The sequence below is a fragment of the Phacochoerus africanus genome, chromosome 10, assembly GCF_016906955.1.
Source record: "Phacochoerus africanus isolate WHEZ1 chromosome 10, ROS_Pafr_v1, whole genome shotgun sequence".
NCBI classification, from domain to species: domain Eukaryota; kingdom Metazoa; phylum Chordata; class Mammalia; order Artiodactyla; family Suidae; genus Phacochoerus; species Phacochoerus africanus.
Window position 1 is genome coordinate 32,115,702 of NC_062553.1, and position 23,972 is coordinate 32,139,673.

The 23,972-nt window shown below is 41.3% G+C and overlaps 1 protein-coding gene and 1 non-coding gene across 15 annotated transcripts in view; both read right to left on the minus strand.

Moving 5' to 3' along the window:
* The window catches only part of APBB2 (amyloid beta precursor protein binding family B member 2), a 387,671-nt gene that overhangs the window by 258,803 nt on the left and 104,896 nt on the right, over nt 1-23,972 (minus strand). For all 14 annotated transcript variants that reach the window (XM_047799535.1, XM_047799534.1, XM_047799531.1 and 11 more), the window contains one exon: nt 20,454-20,558. The gene's annotated coding sequence lies outside the window, so the exon portion shown is untranslated. The remainder of the gene's footprint in view (nt 1-20,453; nt 20,559-23,972) is intronic.
* On the minus strand, nt 15,099-15,205 carry LOC125110456 (U6 spliceosomal RNA). Its single transcript, XR_007130630.1, has one exon. It is a non-coding gene; the product is annotated as a U6 spliceosomal RNA (small nuclear RNA).

Here is a 23,972-nt window from a genome sequence, read left to right on the forward strand (position 1 = left end):
ATAAAATACAAATATTGTGAGAACAAGAAAGGAGCAATTCCCTTATGACACAGCAGGTTACGGATCTGGTGTTATCACTGCAGTGGCTTGGATCACTACTATGGCGCAGGTTCGATCCCTCGCCTGGGAATTTCCACATGCTAGGTCCAAAAAAAATAAGGAGCTCCTAAAAATTAATATGATTATAGAAATTAAAAATCCATAGAAAGGTTTGAAGATAATAGAGATAAATGTTCCCCAAGAGTAGGGGGAAAAAAAATAGAAGGATAGAGAGTAGGAGCCCTTTTTTTTTTTTTTTGTCTTTTTGCTATTTCTTTGGGCCGCTCCCGTGGCATATGGAGGTTCCCAGGCTAGGGGTCGAATCGGAGCTGTAGCCACCGGCCTACGCCAGAGCCACAGCAACACGGGGATCCGAGCCGAGTCTGCAACCTACACCACAGCTCACGGCAACGCTGGATCGTTAACCCACTGAGCAAGGGCAGGGACCGAACCCGCAACCTCATGGTTCCTAGTCGGATTCGTTAACCACTGAGCCACGACGGGAACTCCCCCTTTTTTTTTTTAAACAATAAGTTGGAGGAAATATACAAAAGTTCCAGCACCTGACATATAAGAGTTCCAGAAAAGAGAATACAGAAAACAGTAAAAAGAAAATTATCCATCACCTCCTACAAAAATCTCCTCAATGAATGAAAAATGTTACATACCAAGGCATATTATGATGAAGTCTCAAAACATTAGGGGATTAAAAATAAACCCTAAAAGCTCATACCTCACACTAAAAAAATAAAATTAAATCACATAAAAAGTAATTAGAAACAGAATAGCATCCAACAATTCAATAACAAAGCTGGAAGTAGAAGAAAATGACAGACTCCAAAACTGTCAGGGAAAATAAACATCCAACTTTAAATTCTCTATCAATCACATGTGAGGAGAGACTAAATGATGTTTTTACACATGCCAGATGGCAAAAAAACTATTTCATACACACCCTTCTTTCCTAAGAAGCAACTGGGCAATGCAAGCGCTCCCCTAAGAGACATGAAACTCGGAGAGATGCTATTCAGTAAACAGGTCAATCAAGAATTCCCAACGTGGTAGCAAAGGACAATTCCAAGCCAACAGCTGTACAGAAGGCTCAAGAGCCAACAGGCAAGAAGGGAGCAGGCAAGCAGAGGGCTCCCAGAAAAACATCACACACACACACACAAAAGAACTGGGAGCCAAGCTTGACCTTATTTGAGAATTTGGGGGTGAATAAGTAGTACATAAATAGAACAGGAAGCAAAAAAAAAAAAAAAGAATTTGTTAATATGCTATATAAGAAAGTAAAGTCACAGTACACTGCATAACTCAGCGGTGCAAAATATTTGCAGTGAAAACTAATCATGATGTAACTACCTCAGAGAGTGAGAGGCAGGTATTTATGAGACAGAGTACAAAAGAGAGCTAATCTCTTATCTTCCTTAATAGAAATCCAACATTTAATGTCTAAAAATGAAAAAAAAATCAAGAAATATCAATATAAAGATAATTAGCTACATATGGGAGTCAACACCAAAATAAGAGCTAATGAATTAAAAGCGGTTGCCCCTGAGAAATGGGAAATGACAATGCCAATGAACAGGCAGGAATGTGTAAGCTATGTTATGTATTATTGCAAATAAAAAATACTTTTTTTTTTTTTGTCTTTTTGCCATTTCTTGGGCCGCTCCCACGGCATATGGAGGTTCCCAGGCTAGGGGTCGAATCTGAGCCATAGCCGCCAGCCTACGCCAGAGCCACAGCAATACTGGATCTGAGCCGCGTCTGCAACCTACACCACAGCTCACGGCAACGCCAGATCCTTAACCCACTGAGCAAGGCCAGGGATCAAACCCGCAACCTCATGGTTTCTAGTCAGACTCATTAACCACTGAGTCACGACGGGAACTCCAAAAAATACATTTTAAAAAGGGTAGAAAACTGATGAATAAATAAACCAGGTAGTTTATTTAATCATCTAAGACAAACTGATAATGTGAAGTTTCATTTCATACTATAAATTTAAAAAAAAAGGAAAAATCCTAATCTGTTCCTCCTAGCTAGTCAAATTGTTAAAAATCAATTTAATGCATTCTATTTTCAAGTAGTAAGGACCAAATATACCTAAACCGTCAAGTGACAGTCAACCCATGGATACCAGTGCATAAGGGGGAATCAGCTACCTCTGTGATCAGCGACATGAACCACAACTTGAAATGGACACACACATTGGCCCCCTCCCCGTCTACCAGATGCCTGACTATAGCTTCTCATAAGGAAGACTTTCCTTGAGAGGGGAGAAGGATGGAGAATGGTCAGCATCTAAACGTCTTCCTATATTTGGGAAATTTCTCATCAAATGAGTATTGATGAGAGCCACACCTTTCAACACAGAGACCAAAATGGCCAGACTCCCTTGCCATGACTCAGTTTGGGCCAGCCCTGCTTGTAGAGCTGGAGACAGGGGCAGGAGGAAATTATCGTGGGTGAGGGCGACGGCAACGACATCCAGGGCCCAGAGGCAACAAAGCTGAGGGGACGGAGCTGGTAGCAGGTGTCTGGTCCCCAGTGGTGTGGTCCATGTGAATCAGCACCACCCTGTGTGAAGTGACAGGGTCCACCTCGCACAGAACTAATCAGAGCATACGACCTCGGCTATGAATCTGGCTGTATAGTCTCCAATTGTTCCTGCCCTTTTCCCAACTTCTAGCAGTTCTAGAAACCACCTAATATCTTCTAAATAAATCGCCTCTCTGCTTACACCATTCAGCCAGGCTCCTTTGCGTCTATCTAAGATCCTACCTGACATACTGCCCCAGGATACACAGGGAGCTATAGGTGGCTGTCTACTGAAGTTAAAAATGAAACATTTGGAGTTCCCGTCATGACTCAGTGGTTAACGATCCCGATTAGTATTCATGAGGACGTAGGTTCAATCCCTGGCCTTGCTCAGAGGGTTAAGGATCCGGCGTTGCCATGAGCTGTGGTGTAGGTCTCAGATGCGGCTTGGATTCCGTGTTGCTGTGGCTGTGGTGTAGGCCGGCAGCTACAGCTCCAATTGGACCCCTAGCCTGGGAACCTCCATATGCCATGGGTGTGACCCTAAAAAGACAAACAAAAAAAAAGAATGAAACATTCATATTCCTTACAATCCCATCCCAAAGCAGAAGCAAGGACATTTTTCCATAGGGAAACATGGGAGAAGGTTAGGTTTTAAGGTACCAATACAACTATATCGCCAGAATGCGATGGGTTATTGAAGAAGTTTCAATAGGCTCATCCGTTCTTTGAATTGTTTCCTCTCATTAGAAAACACATTCCAAGTTCAAAACCACTGACTGACTTTACAACAAACCATGAGAATGCAATGAGTTCGGGAATTGGGAGTTGCCACTACTTATATTTGGCAAAAGGACGTGTGCTCACGATTCAACTCTTAATGTTGTGAGTGCGCAGAAGAGCGGTGGGTGAGAAAGAACAATTTTCTTTGTCTTTCAGCTTAACACAGAGCTTTCTGAGAGATGAAGCCATTTGAAAACCAGTGGTCAAAAACCGTACGTGAATATGAAAATGCAAACCAAGGCATCTAAAGATTTATATTCGACTGTAGAAACATCAATATTGCTGAAATGCTACATCCATCAGCTCAGCCTTCTGCAGCATATTTAGTTCCAAGACTGAGAAAGCTGAACCTTAGGCCATTTATCTGCATATGTCTCAGGCTAACCACACAAATTTTGCAGACGAAGCCAGAAGTTAAGATAGAGAGCTTAGAACAAACTGTTGATGTGATCAAAAGGGTTTCATAAAAGAGTCAAATGCAGTAATGACATTAATAGAACTGTGGATGCAAAGAAGGCCTCTCTCTGTGATGCCCATTGTTTCTGGAAACTGAGCAAGTCTTTCATGACCAAGTACAGCTACAGTTTTTGTTAGGCACACAGAACAAGATTATACACACTCTGTAAAGAAGGCTTGCAAAATAAATGCAAAGCCTGATGTATGCATACATTTTCCCTCCCTGTGTGTTATTTCATACAGACGTGCCAGGAGATCAATCCCTCAGTCACGGAAGTCAGGCTATAAAACACTTTGGGAAAAAATTTAATTGTATTTCAGTTGGTGACGTAAATGCTACTTCAAATTCTATCAACTGCCATAGCATCTTTACCATATATTCTTCTCCTGTGCAGTCAGTTCCCATGAAATATCTGATGGCTGCTAAAACAAAGAGTTTCATTCCAGTTGTCCAAGTGAATTACACTGTGCTCACGCAGTCTTTTGAAAAGCTGAGATAAATTGATCTCAGTCAATCCCAGATCACCCCCGCCACCCCCCCCCCACTCCATTTCATCTGGGGATTACAATGGACAGTGATTCTGCACAGCAATATGGGTGTGTGTATCAAGCAATCTAACCACCACAACTCGGTAAAGGACAAAGCACAATTCTGCTACTTAGATTTCAGAAATCAAAAGAGAGAGGGGAGGGGAGACCCTGAGAACTCAGTCTCAAAAGCTTTTTCCAAGACTACTTTTTTGATAAATTTTAAAATAAGGGTCCCCTTCTGATACACAAGTATAAAAGAGGCAAATTCATAGCTAGCTAATGAGTTTATACAATGGTGAAACCCTAAATAGCTATTTCCAAAGCAGGTTCACTGTATCCAAAGCCTGAATTAATATTTAAGTATATAGACATATTTCTTCGTTTTCCCTGCTCTCCAATGACTTTAGAGATCACCCGGACATTTACATGGAGGCGTTTTTATTTAGTCCTCTGTAGGTTCGTTCCACTTCCAACCATCGTTAAGTAGCAGATTTTTAAAACTTTTACTATAAAAATCTCTACTGGATTATATGATTAATTATAAACATCTACATTTTTTGTTTTGGGTCTTTTTAGGGCTGCACCTGCAGCATATGAAAGTTCCCAGGCTAGGGGTTGAATCGGAGCTACAGCTGCCAGCCTACATCACAGCCACAGCAACTCAGGATCCAAGCCATGTCTGCGACTTACACCACAGCTCACGGCAATGCCAGATCCTTAACCCACTGAGCGATGCCAGGGATCGAACCCGCAACCTCATGGATACTAGTCAGGTTCGTTACTGCTGAGCCACTATGGGAACGCCTATAAAGCCCTTCTTAATCTAAATTTTTTTAACTAAACAAATAATGATAAGATGTAATTAAAATGGCATTGATTTCACCAATATCACACAATGCAAAATGAGAGTCAATGAAGTTCTAAGGAAAGTATAAAATGGTGAAATTCTGTCGCTCATTTGAAAAGCAATACCTGAAAGCAAATCATATGAACACCAATCATTCAACATTTACTACCAACACAGTAGTCTGCAGTGGATATGGAAGAGGAATGAGGCATGTGACACTGGCACCAGGGGACTTGGCATATTGGAGAAACATGACATGTGGAGCACTTAATCAACACTGGATCACAGGCCTCCCAGGAAGATTTAGACATAAAGGAAAAGAGGTTGGACAGGACAAATGGAACCATTCTCTGTCATATTTTTAGCCTATTAAACACACTTTTGAAAATTTTATGTGACATGAATATGTCGACACCTCTTATATCACAAAGGATACCAATCAACAGTATTGTCAAAGCCAACTGCATGCAACTAAGAAACTTCACCATATCTTTCCAACATCACTCATCACATTGCTGGATTTATCTGTAACCAGTCTGAGTCTCCCACTAGACTATGAGATTAGAGGTCAGAGGCGTGCCCTATTGAACTTTTAACACTAAGCTCTTGGCACTACTGAACACATGATAATCCAATGTAGCATTGATGATGAATGAATGAATGGCACTATAAAAGTAGCTATTTCGTTGGTGATATATCTGAACACAAAGATTGATTCTTGATAATAAGGCAAAGTTTGGGAGGCTTCCACTAAGTTATATTTCATTAAGAATATAGTCAAAGCTAATAATCAAAAATATGCAAAAAAAGTGTTTACTGAAGCTTTATTCATCGTGCGGAAAATGACAATATTCTGAATTTTCAACAATTGGGCAATGGGCTATTTTATTATGGTCAATCACTAGATAGATCACGGAACTTAAAATGACAAACATGAAAGCCTGCAACAATAAGAAAAATAAGGAGATCAAAATAATGCATACTATAACTATAACCAAGTAAAAATATATACATATGTAAAAGAAGACTGGATTGAAAATATGGCCCAAATGAACCCATCCACAAAACAGAAAGAGGCTCCCAGACACAGAGAACTTGTGGATGCCAAGGGGGAGGGGGAGGGAGTGCGATGGACTGGGGGTTTGAGGTTAGTAGATGCAAACTATGACATTTAGAATGGATAAGCAACAAAACCCTACTGTATAGCATGGGAAGCTATACCCAAGCTCTGGAGACAGAACCTGATGGAAGATAGCATGAGAAAAAGAAAGTAATATATATGTATGCCGGAGTCACCTTGCTGTACAGTAGAAATTAGCACATTGTAAATCAACCACACTTTAATTATAATAATAATAAAAGACTAGAGTGAAATACACACAAAAATACTTGTTTAAGTACATCAATTTGGAGCTTATGACTGATGTTTCCACTCTAAACATTTTGTAAAACTTGACACTTATATTGTAATTTATAGATCCTATTGTAAAACAGTTATACTGTCATTTACAGATCCTTACAGAAGCAGCATTTTAACATTATGTGTCCAATAGTAATTGTTACAATAATTATTAATAGTAACTTATTTCCTCAACTCCAAGTGCTATGGGAAGTACCACTATTTTATGTACTAAGAATAAAAACAAGTGCTGCCAATCACAGCTATAATATGTCTGCAACTACAAGATATACCAAATTTACAGAACGTTACAATGTGAAAGATGTCTTAGAATCAATGAAAGAGACTACAGAATAAACAGAATAAGCAACTGTATAAGAAACTATATTTATTGGTAAAATAAAAGTGGTTAGATAATAAGAAACTAACAAATCAATGGGAAAATTGATAGAAATCTCTCTCTTTTTTTTTTTTTTTTGTCTTTTTAGGGCCACACCCATGGCATATAGAAGTTACGAGGCTAGGGGTCGAATCGGAGCTGCAGCTGCTGGCCTACACCACTGCCACAGCAACACCAGATCCCAGCTGCATCTGCGACCTTCACCACAACTCACAGCAATGCTGGATCGTCTAACCCACTGAGAGAGGCCAGGGATTGAACCTGCATCATCCTCATGGATCCTGGTCGGGTTCCTTATCACTGAACCACAATGGGAATTCCAAGCGGAAGCATTAATTTGTAACAGAGAGACTCAATGGGATTCCTTGCACGTCATCACAGGTTAAATACAGATTTCTTGAAACCATAAAACAGGATGATATTCAGTGGGAGATCACTGTGATGACCACTCAGAAGGCTCATGGCCAGCGTCCGTCCCAATTGGCCAGAATTTGGTTGTCAACTACTTCAAGTTTCATCCTTCCAACAACACATGTCTCTCCATCTCAGTTTCTGCTACTGATTCCTAAGCCTTGGAGAACCCCAACCTTGATGTTACACACTTAGTGCTTACCACAGATTCAGGAGTGAATAAACACCTTATTAATAAATTCTCAGCGGTAAATATCATTATTCCCACTTTATAGGCTAGAAAACTGAGGCTCAGAGAAAGAATTCACCCACAGAGATCCTGGTGCAGAGCCAGAATTTAATTCCAAAACAAACAGATTGTATAGAAAAAGTCCCTCTAGTCTGGAAACCCTCCTGTGACAGATGACACTACAGGGAACAAGAAACTACAGGACTTGAAGCTAAATACATCATGATCTCATAAAATACTAATATGGAAAAGACTGGTCCTAATAAGCATGATTTTAATCCTACCTAACTCTCATACTGCAATTATTGTCAAGCATTATCAGAATACCTAAGAAGCTTTAACATATATCTGTATGACGAAATACTAGTTCACGCCTTCAAATCCATATATATGAACCATAAAACCAATTTAACCCTATTTATACCCCAACATATATTCTATTAATGCACTCGGAGTCCCTATGCGAATGTCTCATTTGACTAAAATATTACAACCATTTCAACAAAAGACAATTTAACAGATAATTTAAGGAAAAAACTCAAGTTTAACAATTTCCCCTCTGGTCATTTATTTAAACCTCTGACAAAACCTCTGTTCTAAGAAATTCTTTCTTTTACTTTCTACTTAGAGAACAAAGGAAAATGCATGTGAATTCAATACGACTGCTGGAGTTCCCATCGTGGCACAGTGGTTAACGAATCTGACTAGGAACCATGAGGTTGTGGGATTGATCCACGGCCTTGCTCAGTGGGTTAAGGATCCGGCGTTGTCGTGAGCTGTGGTGTATGTCGAAGACTCGGCTTGGTTCCTGCGTTGCTGTGGCTCATGTCGCAGACTCGGCTTGGTTCCTGCGTTGCTGTGGCTCTGGCGTAGGCCGGTGGCTACAGCTCCGATTGGACCTCTAGTCTGGGAACCTCCATATGCCGTGGAAGCGGCCCTAGAAAAGGTAAAAAAGGCAAAAAAAAAAAAAAATACCACTGCTGTGGAAACACCAACACTCTGAATAAAAACTAGTGGTCATGACAAGGCTTCCTCTAAGGAGGCTAGATTTCCTAAATACTACACCTCACGAGGACAACCTTTAAATGCCCTTTCTCATATGGCCACACCAGCCATTAGCTGCAGTTAAAGTTCTTTTTGTTGAAATTGGCTTATTTCTCTCCACATCTGATTCTTTTCAGGCCCCCCTCATTTTCTCTTCTTTCTACTTATTACAGCAGATCAGACACTAGTCTAAAATACAATGTTACAGGGTAAGACATCCACAGTCGGATAATTCATCAAGTTGGTCTGAATGCTGGAAAGTTTTCGTTTGGTTTGGTTTTTAAGATACAGAATGCCACCAAATTCCCTTAGGAGTAGGCCGTTTTATTTATCATCCAAACCAGAACACCTGCTATTGAATTCAAGGGGGAATTATCAAAAATAATAACAGGCAACAGGCACAGTCACAACTGTCCCAGCAAACTGACACATATGACCACCCTACTTAATAAAGAACCAAACACTTCAAAATTGAAAGTCAAGAAAAAGGGATATACGGAGTTCACATCGTGGCGCAGTGGTTAACGAATCCGACTAGGAACCATGAGGTTGTTGGTTCAATCCCTGCCCTTGCTCAGTGGGTTAACGATCCGGCGTTGCCGTGAGCTGTGGTGTAGGTTGCAGACGTGGCTCGGATCCAGCGTTGCTGTGCCTGGTGTAGGCCAGCGGCTTCAGCTCCGATTCGACCCCTAGCCTGGGAACTTCCATATGCTGCGGGAGCGGCCTAAGAAATGGCAAAAAGACAAAAAAAAAAGAAAAAGAAAAAGGGATATAAAGTTCACGGCAGGAAAGGGAGCACAGTGGGTTCCTTTTCTGTAAACAGTAAGTTAAAAGAGTCCAATTAGACGAGAAGGCTGCAGTTGATGCAAACTGGTATATATAGGATGGATCAGTGACATGGTCCTACTGTATAGCACAAGGAATTCTATTCAATACCCTGTGATAAACCATAATGAGAAAGAATATGAAAAAGAATACATATGTGTAGAACCGAGTCACTTTCCTGTATAGCAGAAATTAACACAACACTGTAAATCAACTATATTTCAATTAACAAGAGAGAACGCTGCAGTCTCTCTCAAGCACCCAAACTCAATGGCCATTTCCAGACTCACAAAATGCAGCACCTCTTCACCTTAGATGTTAAAAGAGTTTGTACATATGAATCAAGCCCCGTCATATGACATGTGCTCTTCCTGCTTATCCAGTTTATTTTACTGCTACCCTCGCACTCCTCCTTGATATCACCTTGAACTTATCCCACCTCCCACCCAGCCCTCCACGAGCTGCCCGTCCCCTCTCTTATTATATGTTCCATCACTGAGCCAATAAACCAGGATCACTGGATCCTTGCTACACTCCAGACACTATGCTAAGTCCCCCTACATAACATGGGGATTCCAAAGCGGATTCCAATTCTGTCCTTGCCTGCTCACTGTTCACATTTTTGATTGCCGCACTTTGCGTACAACTCAATACAGTTTCACTCCAGTCTCCATTTCTGCATGTCCTAAGCAGTCCAACCAAGGAAGTACGGCTGCCGAATTTCCTGGTGAAGCCACCTCTCCATTCATTTGTAGGTAATTTAGTACATACACTGATATAAAAGAAGAATAAGCTAAAAGCTTTTGTTAAGGTGTCAAATTCTTCACTTCTTAAAAAAGCGGTATAAAAGCTCTCTGCTCTCCCAACCAAGAGCCAACAACTTTGGAGAGAAACCAATACTTTCTTGCATCCCTATTTCTTCCTTCAAGCTGGTAAAGGATTATGTCCTGTCCACCACTGAACACACCACCTACAGAGTGTCTAGCACAAAATCGGAACCCAGTAAGCAGCTGTTGAGGAAGTAAATGAACCTGGGGCTTATTGCTAATGACTTTTTTCTCGACTTCAACTCCTCAAGATCATCTCTTCTCAAAAGGGGATCCCCTTCCCCCATCACCATAGTAACAACTGTGGAGTGGGTCCAAAACCCCAGATCAAATCCCATCCATTTAAGAGCAGTGTAACCATGAGCAAGCTTCCTAATCATTCTCTCTGCCTTGTTTTTCTTATCTATGAAATGAAGATATAGCACCATCAAATTCGTAAGGTTTCTGTGGTATTTGTGAGATGTGAAAACAGTTTATGTAAAGGGCCAGGCAGGAGCCCAATAAATACGTTGTCAGAATAAATTGCCATTCTGTTCTGAGGCTCCAGATCAAAATGGAACCATCAAAATGCAATTTGCCAAAGCTGATCTTCATTTAACAACAGCTATGCATCAAGGGTGGTAACACACTGGCGGCTTCTGCTGTGGAACATCAAAGGCAGAGTTTAACGTCTAACATCTGCTTTTAAATGCAGGAAAACAACAATTAGTCCACAAGTAAAAGGGAAAGGTGAACAATCTGATTTTGTTTTTCTCATCACAATACCTGTGTATCAAGGGATTACTAGCATATAGCAGACTGCAGCTTTTTTGCAAGGCTCACATAGTGGGAGGAGGCAATTCTGGACATGTTTTTTGTTTTATTTTTTGTCTTCTTAGGGCTGCACCTGTGGCAGATGGAGGTTCTCAGGCTAGGGGTCGAATAGGAGTTGTAGCTGCTGGCCCACGCCACAGCCACAGCCACGCTAGATCCTAGTGGCATCTGGGATCTACAGCCCAGCTCACGACAACGCCGGATCCTTAACCCCCTGAGTGAGGCCAGGGATCCAACCTGCGGCCTCTTGGATGTCAGTCAGATTCCGTCCCACTGAGCCACAATGGCGACTCCAGGGAGATGGTTTTTAAATTCAGCATTTATTGATACTCCCAAATTCAGCATTTATTAATACTCCCGCTTTTTACCATCAAGAACACACAAGCCAAGTTTTCCCTTTACTTCAAAGGGCAAAAACTAAGCAGTCAAAAACTTCAAGCATAAGACTGAGGTTGAACAGTATTTTTATTCAACACGCTTGTTCTTCAAGCAATCTGAGACATAAAACCTCGAAAGGATATAACATTGGGAATATCTGTGCAACTTTAAATTTGTGACGTGTGCCTGTGATGGACAGGACTCGTCTGTCTCTGCTGTGAGCTGTGTCCTGAGGCCCATTCTCCTGCTGCCTTACCTCCCCTCAGGCCAAACAGCAGCCTGGGGAAGAAGCGACTCCTGGGGCTCTATTTCCAGCACACCTGAATCTGCAGCCAGAGGCACTGTTTATGGTCTCTTCCCTTCCTCTTTTCCAGGAACAGCGCAGAGACAAGCTCGAAACTTCCCCAGGGCTTGCCTTCCTCCCTCACAGCTCACATGTGCTACTCTGCTAGAAGATGAAACAAACCCCAGAGCTCCGCAAAGCCCAGAGGCAATGCTGATGTCGGAAAAACATTTCCATTTTCTTAGACGCCATCGTGTCCTACCCTCCTCCAGCATAGAGAACACAAAGCAATGCCTACTAAACTCCCTCCTTAGAGGACACAAACATAAATGCAGCAGCTACAAAAGAATGTGAGCTCTGGTTTAAAAACAACGAAGGGTCATCTTAGGATAAACACAGGTTGCAACAGTGAACGGACAAATTCGGTCCTACAAGCTCGCAATGTTGGCCCCCTTTAAAGAGGGGAGCAAAAGTGGCTCCCATCTGAATATGGATGTTTTTTTCCCTAAATCCTCAATGAACCAGGTACCTATTATCACAACCTGTTTTCTTATCCATCCTCATTTTACAGATGCTTTCTTGCCATGAGGCACAGAATTCAGAAGCCAAGGAACTAGGGTGCAAACCTAGGCAGCTTGACCTAGGAATGTACCTCTCTTGTTGGATAAATCTGAGTCCAGCCAGGAGCAAACAGGAGTGACCATCAACAAAAAGGCTCCACGTATTTTTACAAACTCAGGTCCTTGTCTGCATGAATGATACTGTAGTACTTTTTATGGACTCAAAAATATCATTTAAGACAGTTTTATACCTGCCATAGCAATGAAGCAGCAAGCACAGCTTTACAGCCTCCAACATGGCTTATAAGAAGTGCATTTTAGTCTCAGCTTTAGTTTTGGACAGCTCAAGTTGCAAATTATTTTTTAGATGAAATGGCAATTAAGAATTTCCTGGAGTTCCCATCATGGCTCAACGGAAACAAATCTGACTAGTATCCATAAGGACGCAGGTTCAATCCCTGTCCTTGCTCAGTGGATTAAGGATCCGGCATTACTGTGAGCTGTGGTGTCAGTTGAAGACAGGCTCAGATCTGGCATTGCTGTAGCTGTGGCGTAGGGTGGCAGCTGTAGCTCCGATTCAACCTCTAGCCTGGGAACCTCCATATGCCGCAGGTACAGCCCAAAAAAGACAAAAAATAAATAAAAAATAAAGAGTTTCCTAAAACTTTAGGTATCTAGATATCAAACTATTAAATAAACATCAAACTAAAATTCAATGACCCCCTTTTAAGTTACACTTGACTATAACTGCAACAGCAGCTTTATATATGTAATTTTAAAATACTGAATTGTAGGAAACTGAAATTATCTGAGATGATTCATCTTATCAACATACATTTTATTGAGCAATGAGTTATAAAAGACACACACAAAAAAGTGAATGAAACCAGATCCCAGTTCTCAAGAGCTTACGGTCTATGCAACATTATGTAAAGAACTATAATCCAATTCAAGTTAAAAACTAGAAAAGATAAAACTCAGAACAGGTTATCAGACAGATTCACGCAGGGTAATTAAGGGAGATCAACACATAGAAAAGACTACTTCTCAGGTTCAAGTCTTGACCAGGCCACTCCCGAGCTACGTGATGTTATTAAACAAGTTGTTTGGGTTCCCGGAGCCTAAACTTCAAAATCTGCATAATGAGGCAATAACACCAACCTCTGAGAATTGATAGAGGATAGAATAAAATATGTAAAGCTCTTACTATAGTTCCCAGCACACTCCCAGGGTTAATTGCTAGTAAGAGCTTCTGGTCCCAGACCTATTATTTCTCCAACTCACATGTCTGGCTGCTTCTCTTACCCATCTGTGCTCTGCCAAGGGCCCTGCCGGATCCTACTACCAACTCCCCTTTAAAGATGGCAAAACAGACCTGGGGGAGGGGAAGAGGGACATGCCCAACGCCACACAGTCAGTAAACAGAACACCACGGCCACCTCCAGACTTTTAGGCCTTGGAGTACATGGTTATTTCCTTGTCCAATCTCTATTATTTTATAAACAACTAAAAGGCAAGTACAGCATCTTCTCGTACAAATTTTATTTATTTATTTATTTGTCATTTCTAGGGCTGCACCCATGGCATATGGAGGTTCCCATGGCATATGGAGGTCCCAGGCTAGGGGTCGAATCGGAGCTGTAGCCACCAACCTATACTAGAGCCACAGCAATGCCAGATCCAAGCCACATCTCTGTGACCTACACCACAGCTCACGGCAAGGCCAGATCCTTAACCCACTGAGCAAAGGCAGAGATCGAACCTGCAACCTCATGGTTCCTAGTCGGATTGGTTAACCACTGAGCCATAGCGGGAACTCCCCCGTACAAATTAAAAGGTACCATCTCTCGGCAGGCCCAGGAGGACACAGTTTTTGAGTTACACGCTAGATGGCTATCAGTCCCCACCACCCAACCCTCACATATCCTTGTGCAGTGAATAACCGGCGCGACCTCCCATGGCTAGCCTGGGTCTCTAGGTGTCTCTTTTTCTGTCCATATTCTACACGGCCACCCAAGCGATCTTTGTAAAACTCCTATTTAGTTGTGAAATTTCTTCTCCCTTAAAACTCTCACTGCTACATATTGCTTAAAAACTCCAAGTCTCCAGCATGGCCTAAGGGGCTCCTTATTCTGGCACCAAGGCTCTTCCATCCCAGAGCCTACCCTGCTCTCCACCTGCCCCACACCCCAGCCACAGTGGAGTTCTCACCGCTGTCCCAACAAGCCATGAGCTTCTACTCCTCTGTGCCCTGGCACCTGCTTTTCCCCACAGCCCCGATTACTCTCTACGGCTAGAGGTTGAACGGGAGCCACATCTGTGACCTATGCCACAGCTTGCGGCAACACAGGATCCTTAACCCATTGAGTGAGGCCGGGGATCGAATCTGCATCCGCACAGAGACTATGTTGGGTCCTTAACCCACTGCGCCACAACAGGAATTCCTGCTGTTCTTTTTTTAATGGAATTATATCTGACTCAATGTTGTACTAGTTTCTGGTGTACAGCAAAACGATTCCGTTATACACTTTTTCATAGTCGTTTCCATTACGGTTTATTTATAGGATAGTGAATATACTTCCCCAAGCTACATAGTAGGACCATGTTGCTGATCTATTTTATATATAGCAGCTTGAATTTGCTAATGCCAAACTCCGAATTTATCCCTTCCCCATTCCCTTTCCCCTTTGGTAACCATAAGCTTGTCTTCTGTGTCTGTGAGTCTGAAAAACAGGGAATACTCCATGAATTTGCATATCATCCTTGCGCAGGGGCCATGCTAATCTTCTCTGCGTTGTTCCAATTTTAGTATATGTGCTGCTGAAGCGAGCACTGGCTCTGTCTCCTAACACAGCCCTCCAGACGCGTTGCAACGCCAGCTCTTCCGTGGAGTGAACGCATTTCCTGATTCCTCAGGAAACAACTGCTCCTTCCTCAGCAGGGCTCAGGCACTTGTGAGTCTCTCTGCCGTACCAGCCCACAGGAGCCAAATGCCACACCACATGGGCTTTGACTTAAAAAGGGTCAGACTCAGAATCCTAACTCACACATTTTCTAGCTGGATGAATGTGGGCAAGTTACTCTCCTCCCCAAGTTTCAAAGATCCCTACCCTAAGAATTACTGTGACAATCTAGTGACTCAGTGCTATGACCTCCACACTTATTCAGACAGTGAAGTCATTCTAAGAGCAGAGCACCAGAAATCTGGGTATATTTAATTGTACCACATGAACTAAGAACTATTCTACTAGGAGGAATTATGACTACATGATATGCACAGGTTCCCAAATATTTTGTGTGTGTGTGTGTGTGTGTATAAAGAGACATATGCATACATATTTTTAAAATCATTATTATAAATCAATTAAATGCTTGTTATTTATTAACTTCTTTCCATTTGGTAGTTTAACTTTTTTTTTTCTTTTTTTAGGGCCAAACTAGTAGTGTATGGAAGTTGCCAGGCTAGGGGTCAAATCGGAGCTGTACCTGCCAGGCTACACCACATCCACAGCAACACCAGATCCGAGTGGCATCTGCAACCCACACCACAGCTCACAGCAATGCCGGATCCTTAACCTACCCAGCGAGGCCAGGGATTGAACCCGCATCCTCATGGATACTTAGTCGGGTTCATTACCACTGAGCCACCACGGGAAATCCATTTGCTAGATTAACTTTAGTAGTAGCAGGTACCAAAGCTTAGGAAAATATAATAGAAGAAAAAAACTTGAAGATTAGAAAATTCTATTATTTATTTTCATTCATGATTAACATTATTGAATGTTAGTGGTCAAACATCTCATTTAAGAATATCCAGCTCACCGCTTATCATATAGTACATGTCATATAAATGTTATTTGAATCTGAATTTGAAACCCAAATTAAGTTCCTTAAAAGCAAGGACATAACTAATTGAACGCTGAATAATGAGCTTCTAACACAGCGCCCGGCACACACAGTAATTAGGCAAAAAATGTTAGCTAAAAAAATGAACCTAACATTGAGAAGGCACACAAAGGTCTCTAACAGATTTTGCATCTCCAATTAATGTGGATTTCAATTTGCTCCAATAAATTACATTCCTAAGCTTAGGAAAGGTTTCTTTTGTACCCATCACCTCATCTGAGAGGTTCCTGGGAGGCAGAATCCTTCCTTAGGCACAGAAATATTGATGAAGACAGCTAAGCAGGAAGAACATGTCACCTGCACTCTTGTAATATAACAAAGGGACCAAAGAAGACACAATGCTTTATACACACACGGGTACCTGTCAAACAGTGACACTGACCATTTGGAACACATATTTAGTCCCGCGAGTCTCCAAATAAGACACGTCGGGTTATAGTAAATACTAGAAACTGTAGAAGGAGAATCCTAGTCTATTCTCTCCTTGCAGATAAAAAAGCCACTTTGCATACCTCATATATGTATACTCCCTTCTAACTGAAAGCCAGGATCACCTCAAATTAAATAAAAAGCTGGAGTTCCCATTGCGGTGCAGCGGAAACAAATCAAACTAGTAACCATGAGGTTGTGGGTTCGATCCCTGGCCTCACTCAGTGGGTTAAGGATCCAGCGTTGCTCTGAGCTGTGGTGTAGGTCACAGACGCAGCTCAGATCCTATGTTGCTGTGTCAGTGGCTGTGGCCGGCAGCTGGGGCTCCGATTTGACCCCTAGCCTGGGAACCTCCGTATGCCGGGAGTGTGGCCCTAAAAAGCAAAAAAATAAATTTTTTAAAAGCTCTGATTCAATTGTTTCTCTTTCACTTAAAATAATACTGTAGATAAATATTTATTAGCATAGAAATTCATTACTTACTAAGTGGAAAAGAGGAGTTCCCATCATGGCTCAGCAGTTAATGAGACTAGTATCCATGAGGACTCGGGTTTGATCCCTGGCCCCACTTAGTGGGTTAAGGATCTGGCATTGCTGTGAGCTACAGTATAGGTTGCAGATGCAGCTCAGATCCCGTGTGGCTGTGGCTGTGGTGTAGGCCAGCAGCTGTAGCTCTGATTCAACCCACAGTCTAGGAACCTCCATATGCCACAGGTGTGACCCTAAAAAAACAAAAAATAAATAAATACATTTTTAAAAGTAGAAAAGAGGAGTTCCCATTGTGGCTCAGAGGAAACGAATCTGACCAGTAACCATCAGGTTGTGGGTTCCATCCCTGGCCTCGCTCAGTGGGTTAAGGATCCGGCATTGCCGTGAGATGTGGTGTATGTCGCAGACAAGGCTTGGATCCTGTGTTGCTGTGGCTGTGGCAAAGCAGCAGTAGCTCCAATTCAACCACTAGCCTGGGAACTTCCATATGCCATGGGTACAGCTCTAAAAAGGAAAAGAAAAAGAAAAAAAAGTATAAAAGAAAGGATACCAAATAATTTGTAGCATATACTACCCTCATAGTATTAACATAAAAATAAACATATATATGTCTTAAATAAGACAATAAAATAGAAGCTATTTTCTAATTCTCTTAAAATAATCCACGGCTAATTTTTCAAAAGTCTGCCTACACTTTGACAATATCATAGACTCCAGTTTCTAGAAATCTACCTCACATAATTAAACAAAATACCTGAAACAAGGAAGAGTGTGAAAACATATTTGTGATTACCAAAAAATAAAACTAGAGGAAAAAAGGCAGTGAAAAGAAAGTGTGGTGGTTGTTTAGGGTTCTGAATTTTCCCTAAAACTGAGCACTTACCTCCCCTAAAAGAAACAAACAATTCATTTAAGTATCCTGTACAGTTTTCAAAGCACTGTCAGAAACATTCTGTTGGGACTTTTGTAAATTTCAGAAAGGATTTCTTCCTTCTCCCTCCCCACCACCCCCCGCCCCCGCTCTGCCTTCGCCTTTCATGTTTACCTCCACATAACTAGTTCTTCAGGACTAGATTTATGTGGACCATACTTATGTGTTACAACCACCTTTTTTTTTTTTTTAAACTTAAAGGTCAACTGTGAACATCCTTCTGTGCATATAAATTTTCACATATGATATCACTTTTAGCAAGCAGGGATCTTCCTGCCACAATCCCTCTGGTAACACAGGGGCTGTCCTTAGCTTATTATGGTAATGAAAAGTCCTACTGATGTCTTGCTTCTACAAAATGGAAAAGTAACTTTTGTAGCGTTATCACAAAAGGAATACTGTGGTGTAATAGAAGGAAAATATTCCATCAGAGACTATATGAAAGTTTATGGAGATGCTAAATTATTTGAAAAAGCTGATTAAGTAGCTTACTTTCTGGAGCTAAGTTATACTTCCAATCTAAATACCACTGCAAATATTGGAATCCTAAAGCCCAGAGAATTAATCTTTTGCTTTTCTCGTTCCACTTCTGTGGACAGATTGATGACTTCCAACATAATCCTCTTTCAAATATCCTTCCAGGATGGAATAACAACTACACGACATAGGATTTCCTTTATTTTAAGGCTAATATGCGAATACAAGGCTAAAAATGTCAACTAAGAATACTGATATTGTTTTCTAAAATTCCATTGACAATAGTATTTCACTACTGGAAGTGTTTCACTGTAACAACAACAACCAACTGTGGAGAAAATTTTCAAAGCCCTTGCTTTCAATGGATTTATATTTTAGCAGAGACTTGATGGCCATGAGTCATGTTTCTATGGGACGTGTATTCTCTGTGTATGCATGTAATGTTTTTTCAATACAAATATCTTATTTAACTTCAAAACAGCTTCATAATTAAGGACCTCTACCTTATAATTATTTCCAAGCAACATACAATTTAATTATAAATAAATTTCTATTCAAATAATATAACAATAAAACCTGATCTCACTGTGGACTGCTTCTACAGAACTTCCAGAGCAAAGTCCTCTTCTGTCTTGGTTTGGTTTTAGAAACATTTCAGCTAGCTCGGTTGTACTGTCAGAAATGCAGAGGAATTGTAACACAAGGGATAAAAGTTTACAAAACTACATAGAAGTCTAATGAACAAATATTTCTGCTGTCAATGATATTATTCCTGGAACATGCCAGAAATGAGGTATGTGTGAGCGGGTAAGGGCTTCGTGTGTGTGTGTGTGTGTCTGTGTGTTGTTTTGCTCACATTTCAAGGGGCCACTCATACTTCCAAATAGCATCTACAAAAAAGTAGATTGATGTTATTATTTTTAGGACTCATTTTACCTTTACAAAAAGATCAGGGAGTCAAACTGAACATTATGGCCTCAAGAATTTTTTTTTTTTTTTGTCTTTTTTGGGCCACACTTGAGGCATACGGAGGTTCCCAGGCTAGGGGTCGAATCAGAGCTGTAGCTGCCGGTCTACACCTGAGCCACAGCAACGTCAGATCTGAGCCTTATCTGCAACCTACACCACAGCTCACGGCAAGGCTGGATCCTTGACCCGCTGAGCCAGGGCACGGATCAAACCCTCAACCTCATGGTTCCTAGTCGGATTTGTTTCCGCTGCACCACGATGGGAACCTCAAGAAATTTTTTTCTACAGGATCATCAAGCCATTTATAATGGTGTCTCTTTTTTTGTTTTTTTGGGTTTTTTTAAGTTTCTTGAAAAAGTTATAAAACTATAAAACAGACAGGTGCATCAATTCTTCTAAGACCAAGCTACACGAGAGACTTAGTGAACAAATGATTCTGCATTTTATCTTCCTTTCTAGACAAGAACCAAGTGGATTTCTTTTTATTCTAAACCATTCAGAACCAAAGAGCTTATTTAAAACGGTAAAACACCTGAAGCTCAGAAAACTGGACTCACTTTCTGTCACACCATGTTACACCGTCTTACCTTCAGAGTTTCATTCATCTACTGAACACATGATAAAAGGTTTTTATCTCAACCTAGGACTCAGTTATGAAACCCCAAAGAAATGGCACAATGCAGAGAGTCATCCTAATCTCTTGAAAAGTGTCTTCTTAAGGATTCTCAAGTCCCTTTCCACGTTTCAAGTCCCTAACATAACAGCATACAACACTTACAAAGCCAGGAAAGAAAGGAAGTGGAAAAGCCACAGACGCACTGTTAACTTTCTGAGAGAAGTGTAACACAGTTTTTAAAAAGCAAGTCAGAAAATTACTTACTTTTCCCAGGTCTTTGGTACAAAGCTCAGAAGGCAAGTTCCCTTTTCCCACAAATCTGGTTCATTAATAGCAATCACTCAGTGAGGTGAGGCAGCCCAAGGAGACCTAGAAATTGTGCAGAGGCAAAGAGTTACCATTCAAAGTCACATTAAAAATTAAAAATCCAAACACCACATTGCTATTCATCTCTCTGCGTAATTAAAATCCAGATTTCATTGGGATATCTAAATGATCTATGTTAGCTATTTTTTCTTTCAGAACAATATTAATAAGACTCGCTAAATCTAGACGGTGCTTCAGCCTGTCATCTTATTCAAGTTACTAAAGCAGGAACCACAAGGCTTTTTGGCAACCGTTCATGGTAAAAATGTCCTTCTCAGGGAGTCATAAAAAGCCACAGAGGGAGGATCTGGATTTCTAATTATACTGTGACTTGGGAGGGAAGGTCTTCCGAAATCACACTTGCCTGCCCCACCTTCCAAAGATGAGCTCATCTCACAAACACAGAAGCAGTTGTAAATAGAAGTCAACAATAACAACTTAAAATCATCAACAACTTTTATTAAATGCCCTTCAGATGTATCCATTTAAGCACACTTCGCTTTTGCAGGAGGGAATGAAAAGAGAGAGTAGTGTTAACTTTTTTCTAATGAAAGAGACAAGTGGAGTTCCTGTCGGGGCTCAGTGGTTAATGAACCCGACTAGCATCCATGAGAACATGGGTTTCATCTCTGGCCTCGATTATCAGTTAAGGATCCGGCATTGCCGTGAGCTGTGGTGCAGGCCACAGATGTGGCTCGATCTGACACTGCTGTGGCTGTGGTGTAGGCCAGCAGCTGTAGCTCCGATTGGACCCCTAGCCTGGGAACCTCCATATACCTTGAGTACGGCCCTTAAAAAGACAAAATTTTAAAAAGGGACAATCTGAAAATTCTCTATGATGACAATCTCACTTAAAACCTAAGTTACTTCCCCAGCAACCCTGAGAATGAATACACAGGTAATAACTCCTTCATAAGATAAATGAGCTTAGGTAGGTATAACAAACGCCACAGGTAAACCATAAGCTAAAGTGGGTGTATCTGTTAGGCTCTCCCATTCTGGGCCGTAAGTTAAATGTAATTCTAAGTCTAAGCAGCATGATAAACTCATTTAAGACATAAGAGATTGAGAAATAGGTCAATTAAAAGGAGGCAGGAAGCACCACTACAGGAGGCAGTCAGAATCCCATAAATATCCACAGGTATCATTTATTATCACTGCCATTGTTACTATTACAATTTACAGTTACTGTTATATTGTTACAATGTTATTGTTACACTTACACAGTGTTAACTCCTATGCCTGATTCTTCTCTACGAGTTTTTACATGTATTAACTCCATTTAGGATAGAGACAAACAGAATACACCCTAGCCATCATCAAAGTACCACAGAGCACACACAGTTCTCCTGTAACACTTATGTTTGTTCAAAGGCTGATACAGGAGGGAACAATTTGTGCCCAACTCTAATTTCTTTTCTTTCTTTTTTTTGTCTTTTTAGGGCTGCACCCGAGGCATATGGAGGTTCCCAGGCTAGGGGTCCAATCAGAGCTGTAGCCACCAGCCTACACCACAGCCACAGCAACGCCAGATCCTTAACCCACTGAGCAAGGCCAGGGATCAATTCCACGTCCTCATGGAGCTAGTCATAACTGGTGAGCCACGACAGGGACTCCTAATTTCACATTTGTTTAGACACGATTTCAGTGAATGCTTCAAGACACATTCGGTAATAGCAGAAGATTGCACAGGGTGGAACCCAGCTGCCTACAGATACAGAGAATGCACAAAGCCCATGCCTCAAACATCCGTGAGCGATCTCAGCTTCCCAATGTGCCGAGCTACACCCCTCCTCACAGGTTTCCCCAACTCCCCTTCTGATTTCAGGTAACCCTCCTCCCAGAACCTCACAATGCCTCATAAGCTGCAAACCTTTCAAGGCCTCGGTCCACAGGAAACATCAGGACTTTCTCAAGGTAAAGTGCCACATTTACTGTACTTTTTATTTATTTCTTAACCAACAAATACGTGTAAAATGTGCTCCAACTTTTTTTCAATTCCCTTTTTTTTTTTTTTCTTTTTAAGGGCCACACCTGCAGCACATGGAAGTTCCCAGGCTAGGGGTCGAATTGGAGCGGCAGCTGCCAGCCTCACCACAGCCACAGCCATGCAGGATCCAAGCTACATCTGCAACCTACACCACAGATCAGGGCAATGCCAGATCCTTAACCCAATGAGCAGGACCAGGGATGGAACATGCATTCTCCTGGCTACTAGTTGAGCTCATTATCACTGAGCCACGACGGGAACGGCCCCATCTTATTTTTTTACTGTGTCGCTGATAAAGGTTTTTGAGTGTTAGGTCCCTGATCCCACTTTTCCCATAAGCACTGGGGGTTCTACTGCATGATTCTGCATAGCACAGTGGTTTATAGAAATACATGTAACTGGGAGTTCCCATCGTGGCGCAGTGGTTAACGAATCCGACTAGGAACCATGAGGTTGCGGGTTCGGTCCCTGCCCTTGCTCAGTGGGTTGACGATCCGGCGTTGCCGTGAGCTATGGTGTAGGCTGCAGACACGGCTCGGATCCTGCATTGCTGTGGCTCTGGCGTGGGCCGGTGGCTGCAGCTCTGATTCGACCCCTAGCCTGGGAACCTCCATATGCCGCAGGAGCAGCCCAAGAAATGGCAAAAAGACAAAAAAAAAAAAAAAGAAAGAAAGAAAGAAATACATATAACTGGCTGTACAATAACTAGTGTTTATGGGATGCTAGTGATTTAAACCAGAGGAGTTAAATTATGATTTTCATGTATTTTCACTATGTTAAAGAGGACAGCGACACACGTAGTACAATTTTAGAAAGACTCTCACATGCTAGGTTTATAGTACCTAGTACGGATATTTTCAAGGGTCCGTTTCAGTTATGTGAAAAAATTATTTACATTCCCTCATGGTGCTAGATAAATGAAGTGTTACTGCGCCATTCTGGGCAGACCAACATGACCATGTTATAAAGATAGATTCTTGCAAACAAGAGGGCTTAACTGGAATTGTTAGAAAAGACAAATTCAACTACCTGTGATTCCTTAAAACCAATAAATGTTTAAAAGATTGAATTTATCCTCAAAAAGAAAGCAAAGGATATGCATAAAGATATGTATAAAGAAGTTTTCTATTTTAAGCAATTTAAAATGTAAATATTCAGCAATGGATAAACATGTCTTTTTAATTTATAATAAAATGAGAAAATGGTTTTAAGCAGTGTTCATTGGGAATGCTGACGATGATATGTTCAATATGATCCTGATTTTGTTTAAAAGTATCTGTATCTAGAAAAGAAACTAGAATGAAAAAAAGTCAACATTTGTATCATTGCTAATTAGAACTAATTAGAGAGTTAGAGTAGAATAATTTTTACTTTCTTTGCATTTTCCTAAGGAACCCAAGTTTTCCACAGTAATCACATCCACTTTT